The sequence below is a fragment of the Mauremys reevesii genome, linkage group 5, assembly GCF_016161935.1.
Source record: "Mauremys reevesii isolate NIE-2019 linkage group 5, ASM1616193v1, whole genome shotgun sequence".
Taxonomy (NCBI): Eukaryota; Metazoa; Chordata; order Testudines; family Geoemydidae; genus Mauremys; species Mauremys reevesii.
In genome coordinates, this window is record NC_052627.1 from 115647500 (window position 1) to 115672543 (window position 25044).

At 40.8% G+C, this 25044-nt stretch overlaps 1 protein-coding gene across 8 annotated transcripts in view; it reads left to right on the top strand.

Annotated features, from left to right (window-relative positions):
* SORCS2 (sortilin related VPS10 domain containing receptor 2) overlaps positions 1-25044 on the top strand; it is a 767814-nt gene that overhangs the window by 295209 nt on the left and 447561 nt on the right. The window lies entirely within an intron of this gene.

The window sequence follows — 25044 nt, forward strand, 5'->3', positions numbered from 1 at the left end:
TTGTTGATGTTTATAGGGTCCCAGGTTAGGACCTGGAGTAGTGTGCAGGCCACTGATGTTTCCCCAAAATGACAAAGTGGTCTAAGCCCTGAGAAGGAGAAAAGGCTCATTTAGAAGCCCAAATGAAGGGTGGGATTTCAAGGGCTCAGAGATGGGGCAGAAGACCTTGGGGAGGGCTGACAGTTTATTGAACACTTTGCTACTCTGGAAGGGATTTATTTGTATTGACTGTGACTTGGCTGGAGGGCTGAGCCACAGACCTGCAGGGGGTGCCAGGAGTGGGGAAAAGAGTTCATTAACGCATCCAGCTGCTAGAAGGTACTCAGGAGATGAGTGCCTCCTGTTACAATATGTATTAAAAAAAGTTTGAGTACTGTCAGGTTAAAAATTGTGTGTGTGTGTGTGTGTTTAAAAAGCATATTTCCTTATCTGTGACTACTAAAACTGAAACTTTGGGAAAAAATCTCATTTACTTCTCTCTGTTTATATTCATTTACTATTTACATTGCATTTCATTTGAACAAAGAAAATAGATGGGACAACTTTGAATGTACATTGTTGTCCAGTTGACAGATGTGCTAGGATAGAATAGAATTAGTTCACTGCTGGCTGCTTTCTAGTAAGTTTTACATTTTGGTTCCCTGGCTTTTAACAGGATGCTGCAGTGCTTGGGTTTCAAACACTAGACCTGATCCTTCAAGGTATTCATCGTTTCCAAGGCCAAAAAGGACCATTGTGATGATCTAGTCTGATGTCTGGGATGACACAGGCCATACAACTTCCTCAAAATAATTCCTAGAGCATCCTTTTTAGAAAAAAAATCCAATTTTGATTTAAAAATTTGTAGTGATGGGGAATACAGCCCAGCCCTTGGTAAACTGTTCCTATGGTTAATTACACTCACTCTTAAAAAAATGTATGTCTTTTCCAGTCTGAATTTGTGTAGCTTCAGCTTCTAGCCACTGGATCCTGTTATATCTTACACTGCTAGATTGAAAGATCCATTATCAAATATTTGTTCCCCCTAGAGGTACTAAGGGTACGTCCATACTACCCGCCCAGGTCGGCAGGTAGTGATCGACTTCTCGGAGTTCGATATATCGCGTCTCATCTAGACACGATATATTGAACTCCGAACGTGCTCCCGTCGACTCCGGAACTCCACCACCGCGAACGGCGGTGGCGGAGTCAACGGGGGAGCCGCGGACTTCGATCCCGTGCCGTGAGGACGGGTAAGTACTTCGAACTAAGGTACTTCGAGTTCAGCTACGCTATTCGCGTAGCTGAACTTGCGTACCTTAGTTTGAACCCCCCCCAGTGTAGACCAGGCCTTAGACTATAATCACGTTACTCCTTAATCGCTTTGTTAAACTAAATAGACTGAGCGCTCTGCGTCTGTCACTTTAAGGGATATTTTTAATTCTTTAATCATTTAATCAGACATGGTATATCTTGATTTTAGTAAAGCTTTTGATACTGTTTCTCATGACCATTTCATAAACAAACTAGGGAAATGCAACCTAGATGGAGCTACTATAAGGTGGGTGCAAAACTGGTTGGAAAACCATTCCCAGAGAGTAGTTGTCAGTGGTTCACAGTCATGCTGGAAGGACATAACGAGTGGGGTCCCACAGGGATCAGTTCTGGGTCCGGTTCTGTTCAATATCTTCATCAATGATTTAGATAACGGCATAGAGAGCACACTTATAAAGTTTGTGGATGATACCAAGCTGGGAGGGGTTGCAAGTGCTTTAGAGGACAGGATTAAAATTCAAAATGATCTGGACAAATTGGAGGAATGGTCTGAAGTAAATAGGATGAAATTCAATAAGGACAAATGCAAAGTACTCCATTTAAGAAGAAACAATCAGTTGCACACATACAAAATGGGAAATGACTGCCTAGGAAGGAGTACTGCGGAAAGGGATCTGGAGGTCATAGTGGACCACAAGCTAAATATGAGTCAACAGTGTAAAACTGTTGCAAAAAAGGCGAACATCATTCTGGGATGTATTAGCAGGAGTGTTGTAAGGCAAGACACGAGAAGTAATTCTTCTGCTCTACTCTGCACTGATTAGGCCTCAACTGGAGTATTGTGTCCAGTTCTGGGCACCTCATTTCAGGAAGGATGTGGACAAATTGGAGAGATTCCAGAGAAGAGTGACAAAAATGGTTAAAGGTCTAGAAAACATGACCTATGAGGAAAGATTGAAAAAATTGGGTTTGTGTAGTCTGGAAAAGAGAAGACTGAAGGGGGACATAACAGCTTTGAAATATATAAAAGGTTGTTACAAGGAGGAGGGAGAAAAAATGTTTTTTCTTAACCTCTGAGGATAGGACAAGAAGCAATGGAATTTAGGTTGGACGTTAGGAAAAACTTCCTAACTGTCAGGGTGGCATCATTGGAGATTTTTAAGAGCATGTTAAACAAACACCTGTCAGGGATGGTCTAGATGATACTTAGTCCTGCCATGAGTGCAGGGGACAGGACTACATGACCCCTCGAGGTCCCTTCCAGTCCTATGATTCTTGTTGCTCTTCTCTGAATCTTCTCCAGTTTATCAACATTCTTCTGGAATTGTGGGGACCAGAACTGGACACAGTCTTGCAGCAGCGTTCACCCCAGTGCCAAATACAGAGGTAAATTAATCTCTCTGGTGCCACATCCCCTTTTTATGCATTCCAGGATCACATCAGCCCCTTTGGTCAAGCATCACACTGGGATCTCATGTTCTGATGATTATGCACCACAACACCCAAATCTTTTTCAGCGTTGCTACTTCCCAGGATAGTCTCCCATCATGTAAATATGGCCTGCAGTCGTTCTTTCTAGATGTATATATTTACGTTTAGCCATATTAAAAAGCATATTGTTTGCTTGTGGCCAGTTTAAAAACTGACCCAGATCCTGCTCTGAATCAATGACCTATCTTCTTCATCAGTGATGATTTTGTGTTTTCTTCCAGGTCATTGATAAAAGTATTTAAGTAGCATAAGGCCAAGAGCCAATCCCTGCGGGACCCAACTGGAAACACACCCGCTTGATGACAATTCCCCATGTAGAGTTTCATTTTGAGCCCTATCAGTTAACCCGTTTTTAATCCATCTAATGTGTGCCAAGTTAATTTTATATTGTTCCAGTTTTTTAATCAAAATGTTGTGTGGCACCAAGTCAAACACCTTACAGAAGTCTAAATATGTTATGTCAACACTATTATCTTTATCAACCAAACTTGTAATCTTATAAAAAAAGTTTTTTGATCTATTTTCCATAAACCCATGTTGATTTGCATAAATTGCATAATTACGGTATTCTCCTTTAGTTCTTTATTAATCAAGTCCCATATCAGCTGCTCTATTATATTGCCTGGGATTGATGTCAGGCTGACAGGCCTATAATTATCCAGGGCATCCTACATACCCTTTTTAAAAATTGGCAAATTAGCTTTTCTTCCAGTCTTCTGGAACTTCCCCAGTGTTCCAAGCCTTATTGAAAGTCAACATTAGCAGTCCAGCTAATTCTGCAGGCAGCTCTTATAACTCTTGCATGCAAGTTATCTGGACCTCCTGATTTTAAAAATATCTAACTTCAGTAGCTTCCGTCTAACATCCTTCAGAGATACTAATAAAATGGAAAGAGTTATCACCATATGATGAGATTATATAATTTATCCCCCTCCACAAATACAGAAGAGAAATATTTATTGAACATTTCTGTCTTTTCTGCATTATTATTGATAATTCTACCATTTCCATCTATCATTGACCAATACCATTGTCAGGATTCTTTTTGTTCCTAATACACCTCTACCTCAATATAACGCTGTCCTCGGGAGCTAAAAAATCTTACTGCGTTATAGGTGAAACTGTGTTATATCGAACTTGCATTGATCCACCGGAGTGTGCAGCCCTGACCCTCCAGAGCACTGCTTTACCGCGTTATATCCAAATTCGTGTTATATCGGGTCGTGTTATATCGAGGTAGAGTTGTATATTTAAGAAACTCCTTCTTATTATCCTTAATGATTCTGGCCACAGATTTCTCCTTTATAAATTTTCTACATTTCCTAACTTCTGATTTATATTCATTACTATCAACTTCCCCTTTCTTTCATTTGTTATATATTATTTTGTACAAATGCCTTCGCTTCCACTCTAAATGAGGTCAGTTCTTTAGACTGCCTAGTCACCTTTGATTGTAGGATTTTGGCTTTTGGGGCATCTAGTGAGGTATTCTTAAATGATTCCCAATCATCAGTCACATTTTTCTGATTAAATTCTTTCTCCCAGCTGATTTGGCTCATAATTGTTTTCAGCTTTGTGAAATTGGCTTGGTTAAAGCACCAAGTACATATATTACTGAGCAGCTTCAGATGTCTTTGCAGGAATTAGGCCCACTGGGCTCAGTACATGAAAATATTCAAAACCCATTATTGAAAACTATATATTAATACTGGATTTCATAAAAGCTATTTTTACAAAACTATAATTGAGCTACTCAATAATGTGCCCTTAAATCTTCTCATAATTTCTTATTGTTTGGGATATTAATTATTACCGTTTTATACAAAATATTATTCTCCTTCTATAAGTTGTGAGTGATTCCATGGTGCTATCTTTATAGTTGGTCAGCTTGATTGACTTGAATTCCTTCCTATGTGGCCTCTGAATTTTTTGTATTTCCACCCCTGTAATCGTAAAAAATTAATTGCAGTGTACTGCGGTACAACAAAAAATGTGTTCTCTGCCTTAAAATGGGGGAAAAAAGAAACCTCCCTCCTCAATGTTTGGAATGAGTTGGTTTAGTGGAATCCAGATTTGAGTTCTTCTGCCCAATAAGCCCATTTGTCCATAATTTACTAACAGTCAAAGCCTGTTATTTGCTTGTCTTTGCCTTACTGAGCTGACTGACTGGCTTGAATTTCATGACTAAATGAATTTCTAAGCAGTAGTTTGTTCCATTCTGGCTTTAAGGCTTAATGAGAATGTAATGTACCCCATCTGAGGTTTCTGTTTGATCTTATAATAGTAGGAAACAGACAAGGAGATTGCACTAATCATTAAGAATTGTTAGTGCACTCATTTCTCTCTTCTCTAACCTGGAGTGACTGTCTAATGCATGGTTTGCAATGGGTCATACAGTCAAACAGAAGGGTTATATTATCTTGCTTATGTTATTGCAGAGACAGAAATGTATGTATCTCACAGTGGTTTAGAGGAGGCTGGCCATCTTTGCAAATGTCATTGTGGTAGCAAAATTAACTAGAAGGGGGCCGAATGCTTATAGGAATATAAAGAAATTTTCAGTGGGGTTAGTGTGCATCTCTCCCCCAAAAGCTACTTCCTGTCCCACAACTGACCTTGTTTTCCTCACATTCTTGCAACTCAGAGTTGGCCTCCTCTCCTTCTGCATAAAACTAAAGCTCATCTTCATTTCTTTTGAAGTGTTCAAGAATTCTGCTCCTGCCGGCATCCTTTCCTTTGACTCCTCTTCCCGTTTTAGCCTTATCTATAGTTATGGGTTACTTTAACCAGTTACTCACCCCAAGGTGAGGGTTTATATCTACTTTAATCTGTGAGAGTTCAGCCCCAAAATTGACTTCAGAAGAGAGGTACTCAATAGAAGGGCTATAGTGCACAAGAGGAGCAACGCAGTGTTCTTTCTGTAATTACTTTTATTAGCCAACTAAATGACATTTCTCACACTTCAATCAGGTAAAGGAGAGAGAAAACAATATGGTATGTCTAGTATTGCATTACTCACAGCATGCATTGAGGAGAAACCCAAGTTGTCATACTCCTCATCATAATTCTCACCACCATCAACATCACCAATGGTCTTCATCCAGGCATCTCCCAAGGAACCCAGGCAGGAATACAGCTTTTACAATGTGTTACACTGAGGCCCACTGGGGTGTATATATAGTTGTGAAGGTTTTAACCCATTTTCCTTATTTGAACTTCCACATCCAATCATTTTTGGGCTGCCCTGTTTTCCTTGTTAGTTCCCCTTATCCTCATTAACATTTATATCACCCCTTATCACCATAGTAACAGGCAGTTACTTTAAGGAAGTATCTAACATTTCACCTTGGCTATGAACAGTCACTTGTGTCTACTGTTTGGACATTATCCAAACTCAGCAGTTATTTTCCAAACATCAGCATATCAAAACATAGACACAAGCTCAGCAAATGTATTATTAGCTAACTTATGCTAACTTATTTGTATAATAGGTTAAGTTAGCTCTAAGGCCTAATTCGACTAAGTTAAGTGTCTTGCAAGCCTGAGGTCCTTGGGCCCTGTGTTACAACATTAATGATAACTTATATTTAATCTCTATCCTAAATATACAGGGTATTTTTTATCCTTGGCTACACCTTTCTTTCTGTACCCCTGAAGGTTCTCAGTTTGCTGCGCCACTAGATGCTTCTTCTTGTGACTTGTATGGCATTTGGATGGTGAACAAAAAGTAACACAGGCCAGAAAAAAAACATTTTCTCCTATACTGATTATTTATTACAACAGTGCCTCTGGGCCAGCTGAGAGTAGGGTACTCATTGTGCATGGTACGGTAAATAGAATAAGAGAGAGTCCATGCCCCAAAGAGTTTCCAGTCTAAATAGACAAATGCTAGTGGAAAGAAGTAGAACATACCAGTAGAGCGAACAGTGTGATTGTAGCAAATATCGCACATGTTCTGCAATTTCTTTCATTTGGTTTTGTTATGTAAGTGGGGATATGTTAGGAGGGAATTAACTAGATGGAAAGATGAAGGGTGAGGGAGTCGGAAGGGTTAGCATTCTCTCCCCTGTGCTATCTACGCAGTTTAACAGAGCGGAGACTTGATTGGATCTGCAAGATGCTGGACAGCTTTAGGCTTTTCTCCTTCTGTGCTTTCCGCTGCCCGTTGGCTTCTTGCTGCCCAATTGGCTTCTTTCTCTCCACAATCATTAATTAAAACTGTTGCCTGTGGTTTCTCAAGCTTCCTGCCCCGTTTTACCTCTTTGTAGTTGTATAGCATAGGAGCTGAGTTTGTAGGGTGCTTTGTGTCTGATTGCCTGTTTTAGGGACCAGGAAGGATTATTTTCTCGTTTAGTTCAGATTGGCTGAGACCTGATAGTGGGTTTTGGTGGGTGGTTTTTGTTTTTTGTTCCCTTCCTTATAGCATCTTGGAGAGACAGTTGGGTTAAACAGGATTAGGACTTAGAAATTTAATGTTGGGAATTGTATGAATGTTTAGAAGCCCTGTAAACCCCACACTAAACTCATTTAAATGCCTGGTATGGGGAGATTGGGCAGGTAGCACCCCACTTTGGTGTCAAGTTTAATAAAGTTGTGGCCTGCTGCTTAAAATTCATCCCCGTGTCTGTCGTCCTTCACTTGGATGTTCTAATCAATGTTCACAGTGGAAACTGCAGGAAGCACTCTGACCTCGTTAGTTTTTCTTGTGCCCTGCTTGAACGGCTTTCAGCATCTGGGGTGCCTGCTCCAGTGTCTCAGTGGCTCCTGTTTGCAGCTTTTTTTCCAAAGCCCAATGTGTCTCCTAGTGCCACCAGAGCAGTGATCTCCCCTGTACTGAAATACAAATGGTATATGAGACTGTAGGCTAGGTGATATTGGAAGAGTAAGTACCCATATGTGAAAGTGGAAAGGAGTAGCGGAAAAAGGAAATGTGACCTAGGTGCAAATAGTTGGTGAGAGTCCAGCAAAAATCTATAAGTGTGATATGATTTCACCCCCCACATCCCCTCAAAAAATTATTGCAATACCTGGCCAAAACCAGATGGCAAGCTTTTTATAAGGGAACTTTAAAAAATGCCTTTACATCTGGGTGAATCCTGCTCTCAGTTACCCTGGTGTAAATCTGGGGTAGCTAATGTAAATTAGAATAACTTCACTGAAGAAATTAGTGTCAATGAGAGCAGAATTTGACCCATGAATTAAGCTGACAGCATCACTTTAAAGTACTTCCCCAGCCCAGACTCTCAGCCCACCATGCTGCCCCTGTTAAGTCAATGGAAGCACTCCTGGTGAGGATGTGCACCACCGACAGAAGGAGCCTAGTATGGACGTGAACCTCTGCAGTAATTATTACAGTGGCTATAAGTCGACTTAACATAGGTTGATCTACGTTTGTAGTGTAGACATACCCTTAACGTGCTTCCACTTTAGTTCTGAACTGGGTATTTGACAGGTCTTTCCCCCCCACCACCACCCCAAGCCTCCGTATTGAACATATTTTGGGATACACTTTTTGTTGCAGTTTTCCTACACCCCGGATATCATATGGTTCCCACCTTTACTGATTTTCCTTTGCACGCATCATGGGCCTGATCCAAAACCTGTTAAAGTAAGTAGGAGCCTTTCCACTGACTTCAGTGGGCTTCGGATCATGCCCAATATGAAAAAGTAGCTTTGCTGATGTTATCTCTGCAGCTTGACTGCTGAAGCTCAGAGCAAAACTCATCAGCCCAGGGCACTGTAACTTAGGTTCACTCCTGAAACTCAGTGTCTTCTTGCTGTCATAGATGTTAGACTGAAATATCAATCTAGCCAAAATGGCCTGAAATTAAGGTATTTCCTTTAGGAAAAAATGTAGAATTAAATTAAACATCAAAAGGGATTCTGTTGTTTCTTTTAAATATGTAACTTAAACCCTGACTTGGTTTTCCTATCTCTTGGCTTAATGTCGGCAAGACTCAAAATTTCAGTGTGGAAACAAAGGGTAGTATTGCAACTGTGAGCTAGAATTCAGTTCTTTGGCATGTGGCCAGTCCTGGAAGATGGCCAAACTGGAGACTTGCAAAGGTGTTACAGACCTAGGCTCCAAGCCCACAGACCTTGCCTAGGGAAACCTATGGATCTGAAGAAGTAATAGGAAACATGTCTTAACACATCAAGACAATAACATAATGTATGTAGTGAAAGGGGAAATTATCCTGGCCCATTGAAAAACATCTGGGCTTTCTTGTTTCTTTACTTTCTTTTTTAAGTCAAGCAAATATGCTACAGATTTTAAGTCCTATGGGAACTGTAATTTCTCGCTAAGTGTAAGGATCCACTGTTTGTACAGGAACTTCCATTGTTGTTTAAGTGTCCATGTGATATAGCTTTGTTCCTCAATTCCCTCTTTGTCTCCCTCTCTACCCTATCCCACAATGCATCAAGACAGTCAGCTCATGGGCAGAATAGTGTTAGGCCCATTATGGGTGATGTCATAGTGATAACCTAGAATGGAAGCAGATCCCTGAAAAGACCAGCACAAGGACCTAAAACCTCCCAGCATTTTTTCACTATTCAGCTCACTGTCCACAGACTCTGTCAGATGCACTTAAATACTATGGCAGAAATTGGCAACCTTTCAGAAGTGGTGTGCCGAGTCTTTATTTATTCACTCTAGTTTAAGGTTTTGCGTGCCATTAATACATTATAACGTTTTTAGAAGGTCTCTTTCTATAAGTCTATAATATATAACTAAACTATTGTTGTATGTAAAGTAAATAAGGTTTTAAAAATGTTTAAAAAGCTTCATTTAAAATTAAATTAAAATGCAGAGCTCCCCAGACCGGTGGCCAGGACCTGGGCAGTGTGAGTGTCACTGAAAATCAGCTCGCGTGCACACGCGTGCCATAGGTTGCCTACCCCTGTACTATGATGACGGGCAATAATTTTTATTTTGGTAATCTCAGTGTGAAGAGCTGAAAGCTTGATTGAGTTGCAAAGAGAATAACCATGCAATTGTGGAAGTGACAATTCATTGCTTTAGAAAGCAATATTAATGCTAAAAAATAATGTATGCTCTGTTTGCTGCACTAATACTGGCAATATGCTATAATAATAATAATAGGAGATATACCAATCTCCTAGAACTGGAAGGGACCTCAAAAGGTCATCAAGTCCAACCCCTGGCCTTCACTAGCAGGACCAAGTGCTGATTTTTACCCCAGATCCCTAAGTGGCTCCCTCAAGGATTGAACTTACAACCCAGGGTTTAGCAGGCCAATGCTCAAACCACTGAGCTATCCCTCCCCCAATATGCAAAATAGACACTTTTACAACAGTGTTATTTACTCTTTCAAAGTTCTGCTCTTTGAGTGCTGTGCATTTTTGTAAACTAGAACTGAATCTTGGCACACTGGTTTTTCCAAGAAACCTTAAGCTTTTTGGGTTCTCGGCGACAAAACATATAAGGAAGTCCAATGGCTTTTCTTGGCATGTGAACAACTTTTACTGACTATAAGTAACAGTATGTCAGAAGAATCCAACATTTGCAGAGAAAAGAATAGCTGCGCAATATTACCATTCAAAATGTTTTATTATGCACTGGACAGATGTCATAATTTTACACTAAATCATTTTGTATTGAACAAAAACCATATAAATGATACATTTAAGCTTAGACACTGTTGTAACAATACCAAGAAGCTTAAGCCAAAAGTGGGAAGAAGGCAAAGGGAACAATTCATACTATAGCCTGGGTGTAGTGAACCCAGGAGCACTGCCTATGTATCATGTACTAGGAATAGACTCTAACGTGTTGTCTTATTCTCTGCTTCCATCAGCATACAGTTCGGGGTCAAACAAAAAAATTTTTTTTTAACCTAAAACATAAGTACCTCAAGCAGCCTGACTTTCAGAAGTCTGGAATACTCACCAACTCCCACTGAAGTCAATTGGAGCTCTTGGGTTCTTGGTGCTTTTGAAAATCAGACCACTTATTTAGGTGCCTACATGTCAACTTCGTAGCCTGACTTTAGGCTCCTATTTTTGCAAATCTTGGCCTTGGGTCTCATTTTTGTGGGCCTTTTCTCCACTGCCTTTCACCCTTTGTGTAATCTTTTTCAAGGCGAGTGCAAAGTGGGTATAAAAGGCTATATAAATGCAAGGCAGAGGAGAGTCTGACTATTTAGCTGCAGCCACTCTGAGCACCAGAGTTTGTCAAGCAGGACTTTGCTTTCCTTCTAAACAGTGGTAATGTTTGTGGTAACTTAGAAATGTTTGAGAAGATGAAAACGGTAACAACTGGATTTGTGAAACACTTTATAGTTTTATTTCAAGTTTATACAAAATACACAGGCAGCTCTGCCAGACACAACCTGAAGAGTCCTGTCACACCCAATATGCATCCTGTAACTCCTTTTTGCCTTCCCTATCACCTTGGAAAGTTTCTAGGTAGTTAAAATTGGTGCCATCTAAGTACTGAAGCTGATGAGGTAGATTTTTTTAAATCCCTCACTAACTCAAACCAATCCAGTGCATTCTTCTTTTGGTTCTGGATATTTTTTAAATATAGAGACTAACATGTAACTCCAAAGATGATCAATTAGCACTCCTCTCTAGAAGTTTCTGGAATTGGGTGTGGTAGTTTTGGGTATGCTCAATAGCTGTAGCTGGACTCAGATCCATTGAGGGAAAGTAGTCATGTCACCTGCTTTGCAAAAGGCCATGTGTACTGTGTGGGTTGGGAGAAGCTGTGCCACAGGAGCAGAAAGCGGGTTGGGTTTTCCCTAATTCTGAAGCATTTTGCAGCAGGTTAGTGGTATTGTTAACCCTCCAACAGGGACGCTTTGGCAGTGTTAATTACAGAAAGGGGAAATTGGGGGGGAGAAATAATTTTTTATTTTAATTGTATACTTTGAATGTTTGATTTTAGCCAAACTTCTTTAGATAAATTCTCAACTAGTATGATTCACCAACTTTTCTCTTCTTTGAATGTGATGATGGGGAAAGTCATTTATATTTTGTTAGCCTCATTTTTTTTAATGACTTTTTTTTTAATCTATATACTTAGACTGAGTAGTTGGTTAATTGGTTAGTTGTCTAGCTAATGGAGTAATCTCAGCAGAGGAGGAGGAAGAGTCTGTATGGCTACCAATTGGTGGTCCTACAAGCTAGAAGAGAGAAGATATTGTTGCAGTTCTTTTGATTCAGCAGACTCTAGATTTTGGTGATCACAGACTGAGATTCAGGTGAACTCAACCTAAGCTTTTGGGTACTCTTGAATTACTTCTCACTGTTTCTATGGGGACTGACCTGTTTAGATTAAATTTGTTTTATTTATTTACATTGATGTATAAATGTGAAAATAATGTATGTGGATTATAAAGTATCCATGTTATGTTGTAGAAACTAAGTTGTTATTAGTATTTAATATTATTTTTCTTAAGATTTTATAAAATAGGTACTTAGGAATTAAGTTCATTCCTTTTGCTCTTTTTGGACTGGATTGTGGGGAAGTTGACCCCGTGCAATCCTTGTTCAAACTCCTCAATGAGAGAATTCTGTGTCTCCATGTCTTTTTCGATGGAAGTTGCTTTTAGGCACTAGGAGAATGGTAGGGAAGTAAACTCTAGCCTACCCAAAGGTTACATTGGCACAACATTACTAAGGAGCACAACATTCAGGGAACAATCCCAGATGCAACTGAGAGAGGATTGTTTGAATTTGAAGGGAGGTTCCAACATATGGAAGCTGACAGAATAGGAATTAAATTTTCCATTTACAACTGGGCTTTTGAGTGAGGCTGGAGAGGTGGAGAATCCTGGCTTGAGAGTTCATGAGGTGCATTTTGAACAGGAATCCTTTTATGGAGTCAAATCAGTTAACTAATCTTCTCACCCAACAATTCCTTATCTATCTGTTCTGTACATATGTACTGAAAGGATTGCAGTCCTTCCTGTTAACAATGGCTTATTGGAGTTATCCTAAGGAAAGAGGCCCATATTTTCTCTTTATCTGTGGGTTTTTGTTTTGTTTTTTAGGATGACTGCTTTTCCTGGAGTTTCTGTTGAGACTCTCTTTTTCTGTTGTTTATAACAGGTAGGTGTGTTCCTCCTTTTAAAGGGTACAAAAGGTTCTTCTTTAGCTTACAAGATATCTCCTGTAGTCACTCTAAGTTAAGAGGAGTGTTACAGGAGTATGTCTAGCCCTGAGTAGTTAAAACAATTAGTCCCTGATAACAAGATGTGCAGACAATGTTTTATTTTGCATTTGTTTTCTTGGAGGTAGGATTGAAAGATAACATACAGGTCCTAGGTTCTGTTTGGCTCTGCCACCTACTTTATATATGATGCCGTCAGGGGAATATTGTAAGAGACTTCTTTGGGCATGATATGCATGGCCAGTTTGGAGCTCTCAAGAAACAAGAGGAATTTTCAAATCAGAATGTGGCTGGTGCCTGTTCTTTGGGAAAAATCTGCTCTCTCTAGTGGGCATGCAAGCTCTAAGGGTATTTATGCCTCATCTGGGAGCATCACCACAAACTCCACTGTTGTGTGACTCTGTGCTTTCCAGGGCTGCTGTGCTCCCTGTTTCTAAATGGCACAGCCTCAATGCACAATCCCCCCATCCAAGGTCATTCAAAAAAAACCTTCCTCAGTCCTCTCAGGGGGTATCTATAACATGTGAACACAGTATTAAAAACCTCATCAGTACCTGCACTGATAGGAAAGTATGATATAAAGATCTGAGCTGAGAATTGGTCAGTGGTTTCCAAAACCAGGTACTGGAATGTGGAATATGGAGCAGGTATAGGGCAATTTCTACACAGTATCAGCTCATGGTCACTTTGAGGGGCAGAGGGGCGTCTTGCATGCTCATATGACCAGTGAATGACAAAAAAGGGGCGTGCCTCCTAGAATCTGCTTTGCCTGTGGAGCTAGGCAAATCTGCCAACGTGGCAGCTGTGAATGAGGTTCTGCAGCTGGTATCTACAAGTGCCATATCCCTTTAATGATGCTCGATGCTATTTTACACAGATTATAGTGGGAAAGCCATCCTTTCGGACCCTCTCCTGCCTGGGCAATACATGGAACTCCCAATAACCCCTGCTGGCCCTCCCTTCCCCCTAACAGTTTAGATCTGAAGCTAGGGCACACACCATTTGTGTCCTATTAAACAGGCATTAGCATCCAATATCGGCTTGACGGCAACATCTTCAACCTTTCTTGTTTCCATGCCAGAGCTAAAGTAATATCAGCAACAACAACCAAACTCCAGTACGCAGATGATTGTCCTGTAGTTGCACACTTAAAGGAAGATCTACAAACGGCCTTTAATTGCTTCTCCGAAGCTTACAAAAGCCATGGGCTAACTCAGAATATCAGCAAAACAAAAGTTCACCACCAGCCAGTCCCCGGTCAATCATCAGACCCAGCAAGGAAGATCTACACTTTGCCTATCTTGGCAGCCATCTCTCACAGAGGGCAGACATAGATGTCGAGATTCAGCACAGAATTCGCTGTGCCAGCCTTGCCTTTGGCAGACTGTCTCACCAGGTGTTCAACAATCACATCAGAACACCCACTAGATTTCTAGTTTATAAAGCGGGGGTAATCTCAACTCACTTCTACAACTGTGAGACTTGGGTGACCTACAGAGAACATCTGAAAAACCTGGAATGCCAGCACCAGCACTTTCTTTGGAAGATCCTCAACATAAAGTTGGAGGATCATCGCACTAATGTCAGTGTCCTTACAGAGGCCAACATCTTCAGTGTTGAAGCCCAGATTATCCAGCACCAGCTGAGGTGGAGCGGGCACAGTATGCACATGCCTGATGTATACTTACCAAAACAGCTGCTGTACACCCAACTCACCAAAGGAGAAAGGAAACGGGGAGGCCAAAAGAAATGCACTAAAGACACCTGCAAGATAAACATCAAGAGATGTGGCATCGACACCACACAGTGGGAGACAGTAGCCCAGGACAGGGATAACTGGCGAAAACTTGTCAGAGGGAACGTCCACTTTTGAGGAAAATCGCCTTGTCCTAGTCACAGAAAAGCGCCAGAAAAGAAAGGAAAGACAACTGTCACTCTGCAATCGCGGCCCAACCCTGTCTCTCAACACCACCTGGAATGTCTGCCAATGAGCCTGTGGCTCAAGGATCGGACTCCTCAGCCACCAAAGGACCCATGAAAAATAAAACCTGTGAAAGAAATCATCCTCGACCTCAAGGGATCGCCAGCGACACTAACACAGGCATAGGATAGTATGTAGGCTGGATCATTAGACTGTACTGGTCTCCCTGACCCCTCTGTGTGCCCTCTACTGTGTCTAGTTCAGATGGCAGGTCACAGTAGCACTGAATTCCTGCCTAATTTGGACTGTCTAGCCATAGGGCAGAAAATGTGGTCTGTTGAGGGTGCTCTAGACATGCAGTGGTCCTCTAAAAGGACCAAGCATTAAGGTTTCCAGGTGCAGTGGTGAACCTGACTAATAAAGAGAGGGCCTGGTTCCCTTTCATCTCAACACAGGTGCTGGACAGGCTCAGAAGTGCCTGTGCCTCAGTGAGGCTGAGGATTATCTGCCAATATTCAGAGACCTTGTTAGGAGGGTGAGAGCACTTTCTATTCTGAGCCTCAGCCTCCCTCACGTCCTTTCCCTGAGTTGCCTGGATAGTAGACAAAAGTCAGTATTAATTTATTAATGCATCCATCAAGCTGTGAAAGGGAAGTGTCTAGAGAGGTTCCACTGAGTCTAATGGAAAGTTATCTTCAGAGAGAGAGGATTTTCTGAAGTTTTGTAGGATGACTGTAGGGACAGGAGGAGAGTCCGGGTTAGCTCAGGGGTTGGAGAGGGGTGTGATGGGGGGGATGAGGGTTGAGGACACATATACAAGGATTTGGAGTGGGCATTGCCAGGAGACTGAGGGACAGCAGAAAAGGAGTGGTACTAACTTTAATCTACTACCCCAAGCCTTGACATATTTGCCCCCAACCCTTTCCACATACTTCCACTACCTCTTCTAGTCCCTGCCCTAAATCCTGACACTTCTCACCTGTCCTGATACTTGTCCTATAAAACCTAAGTAAATCATCTGTCTTTCTGAAGATAAATTTTTGCTAGATACCCTCCCTTCAATAACTTGAAACATCATAATTTCTCATGGTTCCTTAGTAAATTTTCAATCCATGTGGCAGTGTTCAAGAGCTTTTATAAGGGTATGGGAACACACATCTTACTAAAACCCAGATATATTCCATGCCTCATGCTCCTAGCAAACACCAGTTTTGTAATTCTTGTAGACCAGTGGTCCCCAACCTTTTTCGTCTGGCAGGTGCCAGACAACGAGCCATGGAGGACTGTGGCGGCGGAAGAGCATCTGCCGAAATTCCGCTGACAAGCGGCAACGTTAATAGGCGTCGCTGCCAAGTAGCATCATCAAGAGGCGTTGCCGCCGAAATAACGCCGAAAATCGGCAGCATTTTGGTGGCGACGCCTCTGGATGATGCAGCTTGTCAGTGGCATTTTGGCGGATGCCCGTCTGCCGGCCAGTATGCGGGCACACATAGACGCCCCAGCAGGCGCCATGGCGCCCTCGGGCACCGCATTGGGGACCCCTGTATTAGACAAAACCTAACCATTCTACTCTGCCAAGCCTTAGTTTTTTCTAGCTGTAGAATGTGTATTTGTATGTGAGGATACTGAGTGAGTGCTTTGGTCAGTTCATTTGCTTTTGGATGGGGGGGGAACGTACATCATAGCAGGAGCTCTGCTCACCTCCCCCCCCCCCCTTCAGACCCTAGCAAGCTATTTTCCATACAAGACCACCGGCCCTTGCACAGTCTTGCCCTGAATGGTGCAGTAAAGATGATTTTATTATGAACATAGTTCCAAATGATCTTCATAGGTATGGTACCCCGTTTTTCACTTTAACTAGCCAGAGCTATTGCCTCTTGACGGATGAGTTTCTCACTTTGTTTTATATTTGTTTCAAAATGGGTGGTGACTAAATAACCTTGTACTTTGACATGTTATACATACGGCAAATGCTTTTGATGCTAATTGATAAAATTGGGCCAAGGCTTCATTAAAGTGAATGCAGACGCCAAACAGAAGGAAATAATGAGAAACCTGTTTATTGTAATTAATTTAAGAATCATTTCGGAAAACAAAGCTTGCCTTGTCATGCTGAAATCTACAGGAGTGGATAATACAGCTTTACATAATATTCCTCATTTTATCAAGAAGAATTCCTAATTTGCTATCGAGGCTTTCTTTGTAAACAGGTCTTTGTGTTTTGTTCTTTTAGCGTCCTCTGCTAGAGGCAGTTAAAAGTAATGCAACAGATAAGTTAGAGGAAGAAAATTTAAAATTGGAGTCCTGGCAGCTTGGCCATAAACCATGTGTGAATTAGTGATTGTGTTCCCTTTGCAGCTCCAAGCAAAGAAAGTTGCACTTCTTTATTTCTTGTCTTGATACATATACTCAGACAAAGGGAGAGTCAAAGTCAGTGATAGATTTCCGTGCATGAGACCTTTGAGACAATGGAGCTGCAAGAAATCAGTAGCAGGGTTCTACATTTTATATTGATCTTAACATCTTTTTTTGGTGTTGAAACACCAGGAGTTGCCTGTAGATGAGTATTTTCTAATAGTGGCAAAGGGGAGGATGTGACGTATGATAGTTGGGATGGTGGGTGTATGCATGTCACAGGTCTGTTGTACCCTACGGTTTTACTGCTGTATAATATGCTAGATAATCCAGCCGTTTGCTCAGAATTCTGCTCTTGTAGCTAACCTTTCATTTTAAAAATATGGAAGTTTGTGTATGATAAAAACTTCCAAAAGTTAAGTGGGCAGATAGGGGCAGTTTTATGCCTGCCTCAGTCTGCAGACAGCCTGTACAAAATGGCCCCGGAAGAGGCTGAGCTCTTGCATTTATCTCAGTGGGTTGTTGACTTTCAAATCTAACGATACAAATGAGAATATCAGCTATTTAACTATTTCACTGCTGAGCATTTTAAAATCTAGCCAATGTCTTTATCCCACACAAACCCAAACTGGCCTCAGTTCAGGATATCTGAGCTCAGACATCACAAACTGAATTGCTACAGTTCAAAGATCTCACAGACTCTTCAAGCTGGCTACCTCCAGTTCAAATAATTCATCTGCTCTGCCTGTGAAAGATAGGGTAGCTTGCATGCTTTGCAAAGAGAGTAGCTCTGCATTTCTTTTTTCCTTTTGTTCTCGTTTGTTTTTGCAAACACCAATGACACCTCATATTAAGGTTGAAAAAAGCAAGTGCACAAATGTCAGGAACTGCAGATTTAAATGTGAACAATCAACATTAACTCTGCCCTTTTTATATCTGAATTAAAGTAGAATCCCTAAATGTTCTAACATATTAGACCATGTGACCACAAGACTATGTGAAGTAGTATTCACTTGAATATTGCTCATTGGGTCAAAACCAGAAAATGTATTATATGAATGCGTGATACTAATAATATGTTGTAACTTACTTATCCAAGTGAAGACAGTGCATGCAAAAGACATGTCCATGCCCTGTGGGACTGTGATTGTCCTTTGACTTTGCCCAGAGGAAGAAGTAGGGTTCTTTGTGCCCTCCCCTCCTCTTCCCTCATGGGGCACACCCTTGAAAGGGCCAGTCTGTCCCAGAACAACTAGTTTTAGTGGGAAACCTGTTCATAATACAACATACCTCCCCTGCGTATATGGGAACTTCAGCTGTGTCCAGGTTGATGATACACTCAGTTTACTAAAACATTATTATTTTTTTGGGATAGAGCTGGCTTTGTCATCCTTCACTGCTGCAGTGAATGTTTTAGATAGGTGGTCAGTTTTCACATCATGGGTCTTAGCAAGGGCGTCAGCTGTGAAAGACCTAAATCTCATCTTTGGACTGCTGACACTGGAGACAGCATGATCACTCTTTTTTTTTTTTCTGCTAGCATTGCCATTTCCTGTAGTACACCTCCAAAAACTTAAGCTTATCTTGACCACTTACCCACATTTACTGCGTTGGATAGAATGAGACATCTGAGCAAGATGGTGACCAAATGACCTTCTGGCTTCATAGAGTTAAGTTTAAAGGTTTAAAAAATCCTGATGTAGGTATTCTTTTTTCCTGTTGCTTTGCATTTTCTATCCTCCTTATGTAGATGGCCCAGACTTCTAACCAGGCAAGCATTTTGTGTGTGTGTGTGTGTGTGTGTGTGTGAGAGAGAGAGAGAGAGAGAGAGATGTTAGGGTGACCAGATGAGAGGAAGAAAATATCGGGACACATGGGGACCAGTGAAGCAAAAAGGAATACTGCAAAAGATTGGTTGGGACACGGGACAAACACTTAAATATTGGGACGGTCCCAATTTTATCAGGACGTCTGGTCACCCTAGATGTTAGTTCTAACACACATCAAGTCTCCTTGACTGTTAGCTTTTTTACACCAACTACTTTACGTAATGATAAGTCTGTACACTGAAGATTCAAACTTTAAACACAAGGACAGTGTCTTTAACCTTTTTTCCCACTGTCAGTAAATTTATCAGGTGTCCCAGTATTATTGTTGAGACTTTTGGTTAAAAGATAAACTGAAATAAAGACTAAAATAGGAGTACAAAAGCTGGACTGGGTCCTTTCAGAATTTATAAATGGCACAGGGAAGCTTTCCGTTGCAAAATTACCCCCTGCTAAGGCTTTCCACTAATTCACTTAATCCCTTTAAATTGGTGCTGGTGCTCACTTTTTTTCAAAATCCAAGAATAAACTGTGTTCCAAAAATGGCCTGTGATTTGCTTCTGTATTTTCCACTGGATTTTATTTCCCTCTACCCTCTTCCACAGAGCCTACAGGAAATAGAGGCTATAATTTCGCTTCACAAAATATGTACATGATTATATCACTTAATTTTCAACAATGTGCATGTTTGAATGTGTATGTACTTTTGTGTGCAATGAATTTAAACACGCAATACTTCTCCCCTTAAGAGTCTCCCTTGCCCCTCTGTTCCACAACTACTGTCCATGCATGTGTAATAGCAACAGACGCTGCTCGTCATTGAGCGGGATTGAACCTGGGACTTGTGGAGCTTAGTGCACATGAGCCTCTACTGCATGAGCTAAAAGCCAGCTTCCTGTTAGCTAAGGCTGTAGAGCAGACTCATTTAACTCTCTCTCTAAGTGGTCTCGGTGCCACTAGATGGGACAGAGCACCACATGCAGGAGGTGTGTGGGTAACACATGCAAGTTGGTTTGCACAAATACCCCCAATACTGTTTGGGCACATATATCCATCCTATGTTCATTTGTGTGTGTGGCGGGGGGGAACCTTTGAAGTATGTGCATCCCTGAGAATCTGGGTCCTAAACTTTAGCTCCAATTAACCTTGACTGTTTCTAAAAGAGCAGTAACAAATATGTGAAGACATAATAAGAGAGAATTTAGAAAGATTAATCCTTAAATGATTTATAGGTCTATGCTGATATTCCCTTAAAAACATTTCAGGAGAATCATGTTAAGAGAAACGGATCAAACGTCATTTGTTAAAATAAAGGGCAGAGTGGTCACTCTTTTAAGTGTACTGGGCAAAAAGTAAAAAGACCCTCCTGTGAAGAATTGCATGTGAAGGTGAAACTTTATTTAGTGGGCTAACCAAATTCAAACTAAATGCATGTTAAAGAAAACTAAGCTTTTAAAACCAGACTAACATGAAGTTGGGAGAGGTAGGGTATGTACAGTACATCCCACTGAGATGGAGTTGCATTTCATAGAGCACAACCCCTCGCATGCAACTGGACAAATATTCTACTGGCGTGACTCCATCCCAACGTGCAATTTCCCCCAGCTATTGGCATATGAGAGCACTCATGGCGCTGCTGAGGGCTTGGGGAAGCATGACATTCAACACAGATTACAAGTACAATCATATTATGTTATGTTGTATTTTATTTTATATTATGTATGAAAAATAGATTTTTATAGCCCACAGAGATAATGTACTATATTAGAGCTCATAAAGAGTTCTCTGCATTTTTGCTTCAGATCACTTATGATCATGAAGATAGCGATTACTGTATGGAAGGAAAGCAAATTTTTTTCCTCTTGTTCTGGGGCTGTTGGGTCTCAAGCAAGATTATTCATTTGTAAGTAAACTAACTCATGGTGTGTAAAATTAGAGTATTTGCAGCCCCAAAGTAAGAAATTGGAACATTTAACTGCCACAGTCTGAATGCATCTTCAGGAGGGAAAGATCAATTGCTTTCCTAGTGATCTGTAGCCCTTCAATGTGTAATGCGACCAATAGACTGAGGTTAGCACTCTCACTGGTAAAGCTGAAACAGCAGTTGCCCTTCCCAGGGCAATACAGATAAATGTATTACATAAAATACCTCTCCTTTTAATAATACAGCCCGGCATCCCAATTTTGTGCAGTCAAGTGGCTGAATTGTTGGACTTGGAGTCAGGAATCTTGGCACGTAACTATCTGATAGTGTTTCACACATAATATTTCTGTTGTACCAATGCACATCTGCTAGGTCTGGAGTGAAGCTCCTTTGGTGCACATGTTGTTGGAAATGCAGTATACGTTTGCATTCAATCAAAAATTTCAGAAACACAGTAAAACGAATGGGGATGGATCATAGACATAACAGATGACTGAGCCATTCAGATATGCATCTTTAATAAAGACCATGAGTTCAGTTAATTATATACACCTGAACACCATAAAACCCACAATGCACTACTACATGCATGTTGTTGGTATGGTAACAATATGAGTTCCATATGGCCAATAAGTCCTATATTACGCAAATCCCTGGTAAACCTCATAGGTAACCAGAATTCTCCAAGAATTAGACTCCACACTGGTATCAGTATCTCTTATGCTCAGAGTGGCATAAATGGAAGTAGAATGTTCCTTAAGAGGATAGCTTGCTTTCTTCCTGCTTCTGGGAAGAATAATACTGGATAATGGTCCATTGTGGAAGATTAAACCCATTTTGCTCCAGTTTACTGAACATATCAAGTCCCGTGCAGTGCATCTGGTGCCCCTTCTACTGCCCTAGCTTGCCTGGGATCACCAAGTAATTTTTTGAGATGCTATATCCTCCTCTCTTCTTGAGAGTTGTGGGTGTAACTTGTACCGCCTTTGTCAAACGAATACCATATACTAGAGGGGATAGTCAGGAAATAGGATTTCAATGCCATTCCCATCTCTTGGATAAGTCACTCTATATCTTAATTTAGCCATTTTTAAAGTGGATATATTACCTTTTCTTCTTCCCATTTGTTGCACCACTCTTCTCTGCTCATATGCTCAAACTGTAAGCTCGCTATGGGAGGGCCGTCCTTTTTATTATGTGTTGGTGTCTAGCACAGTAGGGTTTGATTGGTGCTTGTAGGTGTTCTCACAATAGAAATCATATAGTTACTCTGTTCAGTAAAGAGACGTTGAGGAGAGAAAAGGAACAGTCTCAGTCTAGCAATATTTCTACTTGAGATTTAGTAGCTTGTTATGCTATGAAAAGCCATTCTGTTCAATCAGTGTACTATTTTTTTTGATTGAGTTATGCTAGCCACCGAACAAAGACATGGTCCTTATCACCAACTTTCATGATCTTATTGCAACACTAGCAATTTTTGGTGTGTGGTTTTAGGGTTGTGGTGGGTTTTTTTTTTTTTTACCTTTCTCATGAAAACAATGAAAGGCTGACAACTTGTGAATTTTCTCTTATTCAAAATGGCCACCATCTTTCTCGTAATGGGGCTGACCCCAGAAAGATGGCCATTTCCCTCCAGTCTGTCTGCATGTGGAAATGAGGTTGCCCCTTAATAAAATTGGTTGCCACATCCCATAGTTTTCAGTAAGGTGTAAGACATGAGCAGAGGAAAAAGGATGCCACTCTCTGTTACAAGGGGCTGGACAGGACACAGTGACTGTGAGGCAATACTGTGAAAGGCAGATGGGAAGAGTGAGGGGGGAGCAGGAGGCACATTTAAGGGATGCAGAGGAATGGGGTGTAGGGGATGTGGGTGGGGGGCAAAGGGAGACAGGGAAAATGTTGCTCTTGCAAAAGGATATCAGATTCCATATTTATTTTACAATGGCATTATTGCTTATATGAATGATGGATATGTGTTTAAAGTTTTTTTAGTATGTATATCTTGAACTCATCTACCCTAAAAAGTAGTATAAGTTCAAACTGCAAGTGTGAATCATGAAACATTAATTTGGTTACTGGTTCTCAAACCATTTAACATCCAGCCCATTATCAAAGGAAATAAACTAGGAGGAGAGAGAATCAAGACAGTAATAGGGAGTGGATGGCAATTCCCGTGTCTTAAGAGTGAGGTGAGCATAAATTGAATCTCCATCTCAACAGCCATGAAAAAAGTGTGTTTTTCTGTGTGTGCGTTTAAAGGTTGACATTTCTGAAATTATCACACACACATTAGCAGAGGAGTAGAAGTCAAGAAAGACTAAAACATGATTTGATGGCTTTTGAAATCTCATGATATTTGGGAATCTGACTCATGATTTTTGATCCCTTGAGGTTGGAAATACTGCAGTGTTTTAAGCATATTTGCAGTTGTGTTGGACTGTGTGTCCAAAAGGAGCAATGGTCTCAAGTTGCAGTGGGGGAGGTCTAGGTTGGATATTAGGAAAAACTATTTCACTAGGAGGGTGGTGAAGCACTGGAATGGGTTACCTAGGGAGGTGGGGGAATCTCCATCCTTAGAGGTTTTTAAGGCCCAGCTTGACAAAGCCCTGGCTGGGATTATTTAGTAGGGGTTGGTCCTGCTTTGAGCAGGGGGTTGGACTAAATGACCTTGTCATAAACAGATAGTTAAGGGTTAATGTCTGTTTTACCTGTAAAGGGTTAAGAAGCTCAGTAGACCTGGCTGACACCTGACCAGAGGACCAATGAGGGGACAAGATACTTTCAAATCTTGGTGGAGGGAAGTCTTTGTTTGTGCTCTTTGTTTTTGTTGTTGTTCGCTCTCGGGACTGAGAGGGACGGGACATCAATCCAGACTCTCCAAATCTTTCTGAATCAGTCTTTCATGGTTCAATCTTGTAAGTAGCCAGGCAAGGCGGATTAGTTTTAATTTTGTTTTTCTCAACTTGTAAATGCTTCTTTTGCTGGAAGGATTTTTACCTGGTTTCTGGGGCTATTGAATCTAAGTTTCCATAAAAGATTTTGTAATCCATTTTTTCTTTTTTTTTTTTTACCTTTTTTAATATTTTTTTTTTTTTTTTTTTTATTTTTTTTTGATTTTTTGATTTTTTTTTCCCTTTTTTACCTTGGGGATTGGGGTCAAGAGGGATTGGGGGGGGGGGAGGAGGGGGGGGAAGGTTTTCTCCTTTTGTTGTTAAGATCCAAGGAGTGGGGAAAGGTTCCCTGAGGGAAGGTTTTTGGGGGGGAAACACAGATCTCTGGATCTCTGATCAGACTGGAAGGTGTGGATGATCTCATTAGTTTAGAAAGGTAAGTAGAGAATCCCCATGCAGATCCCCATTCAGAGTAGGAGAGAGTGGAGAGGGGTGGAATGGTGAGTGGTGGTGGTTTTTTTTTTTTTTTTTTTTTGTTTTTTTTTTTTTTTTTTTTTTTCTCTAGCTGCTTGGAAAGCAGCCTGAGGAGAGAGGGTTTTTTTTTTTTTTTCTTTTTTAAAAAAAAAAAGCTGCTCAAAAAGGAGCAAAACACACAGCAAAAAGGAATTGCTACAAGCTTTTTTTTTTCCTTTCTACCCTCTCAGTATAGCTAAGTCTCTGTTAACCAAACAACTTAACCAAACAAATACATTACAGTTCAAGTTCAAGTGACAGCAGCAGGGCACAACAAAGAAGCAGGGAAAAAAGTAAAAGACTAACAAAGTGGAAACTAAAACAAACTAGAACTGGCTAGGCTGGAAGAAACAGAGAAAAGACATGAACATAGGGGGATAATGGAACTAAATAATGCAGAAACAAGAAGCTGAGAGAGAGAGAGAGAGGAGAGAAAAAAAAGAAAAAAAAAAAAAAAAAATCAATCAGGTTCAAAAAAAAAGCTTTTAATTAAAGAAAGAAAAGGTAAAAATTATCTCTGTAAAATCAGGATGGAAAATGCTTTACAGGGTACTTAGATTCATATAGCCCAGAGGAAATCCCCTCTAGCCTCAGGTTCAAAGTTACAGCAAACAGAGGTAAAAATCCTTCCAGAAAAGAAGCATTTACAAGTTGAGAAAAACAAAATTAAAACTAATCTGCTTTGCCTGGCTACCTACAAGTTTGAACCATGAAAGACTGATTCAGAAAGA